This window comes from Furipterus horrens, unplaced genomic scaffold (genome assembly GCF_987537825.1).
Source record: "Furipterus horrens unplaced genomic scaffold, mFurHor1.1.pri manual_scaffold_1, whole genome shotgun sequence".
In the NCBI taxonomy this organism is placed as follows: Eukaryota; Metazoa; Chordata; class Mammalia; order Chiroptera; family Furipteridae; genus Furipterus; species Furipterus horrens.
The window spans coordinates 111,584,011-111,592,556 of record NW_028327171.1 but is presented as its reverse complement, the minus strand read 5'-3'; positions in this window follow the sequence as shown (position 1 = coordinate 111,592,556).

Here is an 8,546-nt window from a genome sequence, read left to right as displayed (position 1 = left end):
CTCTCTGCTCCATTATTGCCATGGTTATCTCAGGAGCCAGAAAAAGTTTCCAGAGCTGCAAGATCTTACTCTGAATTTTGCTCCTTGAAGAAAGTAAAGAGAGAGAAGAATCAGGAGAAAGCCACCCTCGGAAACAAACTAGGAGCTGCGTGGGCCTGGAGCTATTTACATCTCAGTCTGCAGGGGCCTCAGGGACAGGGAGACAAGCTGGGCTCCCAATGCTGCACCCCCGCCCGTGGGCGTCGGCCGGCTCCCTTCCATCTCTCAGCAGCAGAGGAGGCCTGTGAAAGCATTCTGCCACAGTCATGCCTTCCTGAAGGGTCCTTAGCGCCATGCTGGGCCAACCCCCACCGCACTGCCAGGCGGCAGAAGGGGCCAGCCTCTGCTATCCAGCTTTGTACCCTCTTCACTGAGGGGAGCAAGTAATTCTTCTCTGATTTTTTTTTTTTAAGAGAGATATGTCCAGTGAGAAGTGTACTTCAGTGTGGCTACCCTGGATCAGTATGCCACCCAGCGTGTGACACATGTCCTGTGAGCCTGGTGTGATGTGAGTGCTTGTGTGACATTTGATTGTCAAGTGACAGCAGGGGGCCACCACTGTTGGTTTGTTTTTTCAATAAAGCCAAACAACCCTGCACCTGCTGAGGCTTGGATTCTGACAGAAATTTTCTGCTGCTGTTTGGTTTTGTCTTTGTAGGTGGTCAGAGGCCGTCTTGTTCCAGGTCACTCCCCTGCTCAGAATGGCAGCTTCCACTCAGAACCTGTCCCCAGAGAACCGGAGTCAGGGACCAGTCAGGGACTCCAGCCAGTGAGGCCCACCTCCACTTTCCAATATGGACTGGTTCTCTGGCCCCCACAGGGCCTCAGTTATCCTGGCTCATCCCAGCTGCCTCAACCCCCTCAGCCTCTTGGAAGTCCACTCCTCAGAGGAAGATGCAAACTTTTCCACTGCCCCTGCCCATGTTTCCAAAATAAGCTGCCCACACCTTTTCTTTGGCAAGTTAGCTGCTAACTCACTGGAGTGGAGAAAGGGAGGTTCAGATCTCTAACAGTCCTCACAATGGGAGCTCTCTTGGCCTGGCCTGAAGTCTGATAGCCTGGCTGGTCAGCACCCTGCTCATGCTTGGGGTATGGAGGTTCTCTGTGCTTCCCTCTCCCACATCTCCGGCCCTCACCCTGTCCCCCCTCATGGTGTGAGGGAACCTTCTCCCCTCAATGCGGGCAACTCACAGAGTTGGGTCTCGCTCCTCCCTGCACACAGGCCATTTCCCAGGGTGGCTGGCTTAATCGTGGTGAAGCAGGCAGCCTGGAGACCTGGCAGCAGAAGTTAGTGACAGAATCTCTACACTACACCACATCTCACGGCTCAGTTTCAGCCAATCCTCCAGCTCTCCTGGTGCTTCCTCTTCCTGCCTTGAAGCTTTGGGAAAGTTACTTAACATCTGAGCCTCATAAACTCATCTAAAAAATAAGCAGAGCATGCCCTGTCCAGTTGTGGCTCAGTTGGTTGGAGTGTTGTCCTGTAAACCGATTTCGTGGGTTCAATTCCTGGTCAGGGCACATGGCTAGGCTGTGAGTTTGGTCCCCGGCTGGGTCATGTAGGAGAAGCAACTGATGGATCTTTCTCTCTCACATCGATGTTTCTCTCCTCTCTTTCCCTCTCTTCCTCTCTCTTTAAAGTCAATGAGCATGTCCTTGGTTGATGCTCAGATTATACTGCACATAAAACACTCAGCATCATGCTTGATACATCACAGGTGCAGGAAAGATGGTCTCTGTGAATTGTTATTTATTCCACCGGGAGCTTGTTTTGGGGGCTGAAGTTTCAAAGTTCTGAGAGAGATCATCTGATTAGCCCATTGTGGGTCAGCATCTCCTATGGGACCAATCAGTTCAGGCCGGGGCCTCATTGAAACTTGGCCACTGAGGCCACAGAGAAAAAAGAAAGGAAAGTGATGTGAGCCAGGCAGCCACCACAACTGGTAGTTACCAGACCCATTTTAGGTGATATTTGGCATTCACTGAGCAAATACTTATTGATACTTACTGTTACTACTCCCAGACTGGGCAAGAGGGATCCTGGGTCTGGGTTTTGTGCTTTAGAGCAGTGCTTCCCAAACCTTAATATACACACAAATCCTCCAGACCTTGTTAGAACGAAAATTTTGATTCAGTAGAGCTGGAGCTCTAACGAGCTCCCAGGTGGTGTCCATGCTGCTGGTCCAGAGAGGTAGCCCTCAGCGGCCTCTGCTGCTACCCTCCTCTGACCACACCCCACCCACAGCAGAAGGAGTCATGGGAAAAGTGATGTGTTCACCCAGAGCCCATACCCCACCATGTTCCTGAAATTCTTTTTTTCAGTATATTTTATTGATTGTGCTATTACAGTTGTCCCAATTTTACCCTTATGCCCTCCACCCAGCACTCCCATTCCTTCTGGCAATTGCTCTCCTAGTTTATGTCCATGGACCTGCATATAAGTTCTTTGGCTTCTCTACTTTCTATACTGTTCTTAACATCCCCCTGTCTATACTGTACTTATGAATTTGTACTTCTTAATCCCTGCACCTTGTACCCCTTTCTCTCCCTCCCCCTCCCAACTGATAACCCTCTAAATGGTCTCCATACCTATGATTCTGTTCCTGTTCTGCTTTTGTTTGCTTAGTTTGCTTTTTAGATATGACTGTTGATAGTTGTGAATTTATTGCCATTTCAATGTTCATAGTTTTGATCTTTTTTTAAAAATAAGTCCCTTTAACATTTCATATAATACTGGCTTGGTGATGATGAACTTTAGCTTTACCTTGTCTGGGAGGCTCTTTATCTCCCCTTCCATTCTAAATTATAGCTTTGCTAGAAAGAGTAATCTTGGTTGCAGGTCCTTGCTTTTCATCACATTGAATACTTATTGCCAGTCCCTTCTTGCCAGCAAAGTTTCTTTTGAGAAATCAGCTGAGAGTTTTATAGGCAACCCTTTGCAGATAACTCTCTGCTTTTCTCTTGTTGCTTTTAAGATTTTTCTCTTTAGCCTTTGGTGTTTTAATTATGATGTGTCTTGGTGTGGCCTTCTTTGTGTCAATATTGTCTGGGACTCTCTGTGCTTCCTGGACTTGTATGTTTATTTCCTTAACCAAATTAGGCAAGTTTTCTTTCTATTTTTTTTTAATAAGTTTCCAATTTCTTGCACTTTCTCTTCTCCTTCTGGCATCCCTATGATGTGAATGTTGGCACATCTGAAGTTGTCCCGTAGGCTCCTGAGCCTTGTCTTTTTTCATTGTTGTTGTATTACAGTTGTCTCAATTTTTCCCCTGTTGCTCTCCCTTGCCCTGCCCACCTCGGCTCCCAAATCAATCCCCACCCTGTTGTCTATGTCCATGGATCATTTATACCTGTTCCTTAACTAGACCCTTCCCCTTCTTTCTCCCCTTTAATCTCCTTCCTCCTCCCCTTTGGTTACTGTCGGTCTGATCCTTGTTTCCATGCCTCTGGTTCTGTTTTGCTCATTTGTTTGTTTTGTTCATTAGGTTCCTGTTATAGATGATATCATATAGTATTTATCTTTCACCGCCTGGCTTATTTCACTAAGCATAATACTGTCCAGTTCCAGCCATGTTGTCATGAAAGGTAAGAGTTCCTTCTTTCTTTCTGCTACATAGTCTCCATTGGGTAAATGTACGACAGTTTTTTGATTCACTCATTTACTGATGGGCACTTAGGCTGTTTCTAGCACTTAGCTATTGTAAATAGTGCTGCTATGAACATAGGGGTGCATAGGTTCTTTTGAATTGGTGTTTTAGAATTCTTTGGGTATAATCCCAGAAATGGAATAGTTGGGTCAAAAGGTATTTCCTTCTTTAGTTTTTTGAGGAAATTCCATACTGTTTTCCACAGTGGCTGCACCAGTCTGCATTCCCACCAACAGTGCACTAGGGTTCTCTTTTCCCCACATCCTCGCCAGCACTTGTTTGTTGATTTGCTAATGATGGCCATTCTGACCGTGTGAGGTGGAGCGGGAAGTCCCCTTGAGAAGAGGTGACATCCTGGAGTCAGTGTCTTATCAATGTTCAGCCAAAGAGAAATCCTAAACCACAAACTTATAGGTGTCGGCAATGATTCAGTCCAATTGTCATAAGACTTTGACATCCCCAAAGGGGTTCACATTTGTCCCTGGAAGCTCTGTAGACTCATGCTCCACCCCACAGCCCTTGTAGTTACAGGGCTGGCCAGCTGGAGCCCTACTACCTCAGGGAGAAGGAGAATGCTCCAAAAGCACTTTTCAAAGGGCATCTGGGTAGAGGAACTAACATGTGACTATGACAGCTGAATTTGTGATCAGGCTGGTGGCAATCAGCTCAGAATGCTCAACTGCACAGAAACGAACTAGGAGTCTCAGTAGATAGGATCCTGCTGTTAATGAACTGAAGGGGTTCGCTGCTTGGGATGTTCTATTCATGAATAAGAGGTGGTTGTCATTAAGTACTTTTATTTACTTGCAACAAGAAAAGGAGACAGCAGATTCACACCCAAAGCTCTGTCTCCCTGAAGGGAGGCTCAGCCATTGCTAATATACATTATTTGGTTAATTACACATTTATTTCTTCTTTGCAGTTGGCTATGCTCATCTCTTTGGTTCCTGTCAAAGTCATCGTGTTTACAGCTATGCCTGCAGAGTACTGCACTACATTTTAACATTTATCAAGAATAGAATTTAGTAAGAACCACTAGACCTTGAGATCCTTGCTTTATCTAACACCACCACCAAGACTCAGGGATGCTCCTGTTCTCTTCCTCCTTCCCCTCCTTCCCCCTTTGCAAGGTCTCCTCCGGACCCCAACCCCAGTCTCTGTTGGAATCAGTGTACACCAATAACCCCAATAACCTAACCTGTTCCTTCCGGACACACTAGAGGGGGTAGAAAGAAAACCTTGCTTTTGAAAATGGTAAAATAGCCCTAGCTGGTGTGAATCAGTGGTTCGAGAGCCAGCCTGTGAACCAAAGGGTCACTGGTTCTATTCCTTGTCAAGGCACATGGCTGGGTTGCAGGCCAAGTCCCCAGTTGGGGGCACCAGAGAGGCAACCACACATTGATGTTTCTCTCCCTCTCTTCCTCTCTCTAAAAATAAATAAATAAGTAAGTAATCTTAAAAAAGAGTCCTATCTTCTAAAAAAAAAGAAAATGGTAAAATAAGTCAAGTTCACCTATGGCTCTACCCTTGGCAAAAAGCTACATGTGTGTGTGTGTGTGTGTGTGTGTGTGTGTGTGTGTGTTGGGGCAGGAGAGGTAGTTGTAACATGATGATGAAAGTTAACCTCATTTTGTGTTGGTTTTGTTTTTTAATAGACCTTGCCTGGCTGACATATAGACAAGAGGCTGGTAATGGAGTGGTTATCCCAACAACCCCCCACCACCTGCCTTTCTCCTCCCATCCAAGTGCACAAGAATTGTCTGTCATCTTATAATTATTCAACTCTGGCTTCTCCTCTACCAACTGTGAGCCTTATCTCCTTCCTGTACCCAGGCCCTACCACAAACATGGTTTCCTGAATAAAACAATAAATAAAGACATGAGTCAGTGGAGCACCAAGCCCAGGCTCCTGCCCTGGGAGGGATTCCCTCTGGCCCACTGGCAGTCTTCGGGCTAAGCTGCCTTAGCCCCCGCTGGCCCATTGGCCTCCTGGAAGGCACAGCCACTCCCCTCACAGTGTGTGGGCCCTCCACAAGCCCCACCAGGACCAATTCATGGACACTGCTCGTGTCTTTAGACTTGGAAATGTCACAGTTTGGGCGCAAGGGTTTATTACTGCCCCTTAACCAGAACTTTCCAAGGCAAAAAGCCACACCCCTGAGTGTGGGTCTCTGCCACCTGCTGTGAGAGCATCTGGGGATGGAGGCCACTGACCCCTTAGGGAAGGGCCCCTGGAAAACAAGAATCTGTGCCTGGAATGAGGAAGTAGAGCAAGGCCATGGGTGTGGGGCTTCTTCTGTAAGATCAACCTGTTAAAATATGCCCTAAGATGGGAGGTTGACAAATGACCAAGGCAGAGGTGTAATAGTGTTCACTCTAGAGTTTTTATAACAGTAACGTACTGGAAAAAATCTAAATGCCCAACAGTATTGGGTCTGATAAATAAAAGATTGTGCAAACTATCATTTACAATGAAATACAATGGATAGTCTGCAGCCATAAGAGCTATATTTACTGATATGGAAAGATTTCCATGACATATTGAGTTAAAAAAGCAGATTATGAGACAGTATATGATTCTACTAGCATAAAATCACACTAGCACACAGACACTCACACAGAGTTGTCTGGAAATCTGTTCATCAAACTGTTAACAGTAACTATCTCATTGGAATTTAGGGTAACTTTCACTTTCTTCTTTAAATTTCACATTTTGAATTCTAAAGTATTCTAAATTTATAATCATATCCACTTTGAAGTAAATGAATAAACAAGCAAACAAACAGTAAAATCTTCTACTGTTCTGATCACAGTCCCAATGACTCACGTCCTCTCATCCCTTGTCAGGACATTCTGTGTGGGCTGCCACAAAGAGGTAGAGCAAGGCTCCGGGAGAAGCCAGGCTTGGGGTTGCTCAGTCCTGGACGTGGATTTCACTCTACCATGAGTTGTGGGACCTTCAAGAAGCCACTTAACCCTTTCATTTCTTCCCTGAGTATCTGCCTCATGGGCTGGTTGAGAGGTGTGAGTTACAGATGAACCAAGTGCCACATGGTCATCTTGAGGGGATGGAGTGAGGCCCCACCTGCCCAGGCCAACCCAGGAGCTCAAATGCAGAGGGTCTGTCCTCTCCAACTTCTGCAACTGCTTGTGACCCTGAGCCCACAACTTCCTGCCAGCGTGTGGTACATGTGGGAGGAAGAAAGGGAAGCCTATGAGGCCAAGGTTATCCTGAGGAAAGTGGACAAAAACCCAAGCTCAGCTGTGTCAGCTACAGGAGCCCAATTGTTACTGAGCAGGGGTCCGCTGCCCACCGCTGCCCACCGCACACAGAAGCCAATACTATGGCACCAGCTTTTGAGGGGAAAAAAGGAGTTTTATTTGCAGGTTATCTGGCAAGGAGACAGAATGCAAGGCTCAAAACTGTCTTCCTAATCCAGGATCTGGGGCGGGTTTTTAGGGGTATCATTAAAGGTTCACCAGTGTTAATCACACGTAGTGTATTCAAAGTTTAAACTTTGGTTGCAGGTCTTGTTAAACAGAATAGAACCAATTTGAGCTGGCTTCTGGTTACACTGGCATCAGAACCCAGCAGCCCAGGGGGTTGGGGGAGGAAGTGAAGGGCCAACGCAGGGGACCTGAGCCCAGGATCAAAGACTTGCTTCAGGCAAGGTGGGGACACAGAAAATCTCCTTCAGGCCTCTCCACCCACCACCCCTCTTGGCTACAGAGCACTTGCATCTCATCCAAACCCCCATCACTAGTTCATGGGCTCACACCTAGGATGGTAGAGCTGGAAGGGGGCTCCATGAATCAGCTTGGTCCAATTGATTGGTCCCACCTCCTCATCTTTTAGGAAACCAAGGACTTTCTACTGACAGCGACTTAGCTCCATGCTCAAACTAGCACAGTAGCACACAATGTTGAGGGACCAGCACACACTAGTGAAATCCCTTCCACCAGTATCCCAGCCCAGTTCACCACCTGGGAAAATGTTAACAATTACACCACACCTTTGTGCCTGGGGTTCTTATTGGCAGCTGGTCCCCAAGTGATCTGGCGCCAAAATTCCAGTTTAGAGTTTATGACTTGGATTTTTCCTGGTTCCAGTGTCATAGCTTAGATTCCTTAGAAAACAGAGATTTGTGTGCAGGTTTATTAGTGAATGCATTCAGAAACAAAACCTGCAAGAGGATAAAAACTTCTGGAATTGAAACTGAAAAAGTCAGTGCTCATGCTGCCTGTCTCTACCAAAACCAGTAAGTAGAGAGAAGGATTGAATCTTTATGGGTGCTTTACTCAGAGGCTGGCGATCTGAGAAGATGGTGGGTTATGCATCCTAAAAACTATCTTAACATTTCATCTCAAGCCAACCTTTTTATAAGGAGAAGAAAGGGTAGCTGAGGGGTTTGGGGGGAAAAAGCTTAATGGGATAAGAGTTACAGTCCAGTGGTGATTTTCCTAGTACTTCTTCATCTGTTGATCAACAATTCTTTATCTGCTTCCCTCCCTGGAACACAACTGGTTGCAGACCCTCTGGGGCACAAAAGTTGAATTGCTTGTCCTCCTGGAGTCAAATGATTGTGCATTCCAGTTCCTAGAATAACAGCTTTCCAAGTGCATTAATCACTTAAGCCTACCAACTATAACTGAGGCTGAAATCTTTACCTCTTGAGCTCCTCTATCAGAATGGGCAGAGAGAGGAGCTAAAAAGCAATGCTGTAGCAAGGGAGGCTTGAGATGATCCTACAGGACACTCTGATGTCCCTCCAGGGTTATCCTGCCTTGAAACATGAGGGCCTGGTCTTTGTACTCCTACCTCAACCCTCTAGTGGATGCAGGTTGGGGGCAAGCGCTTCT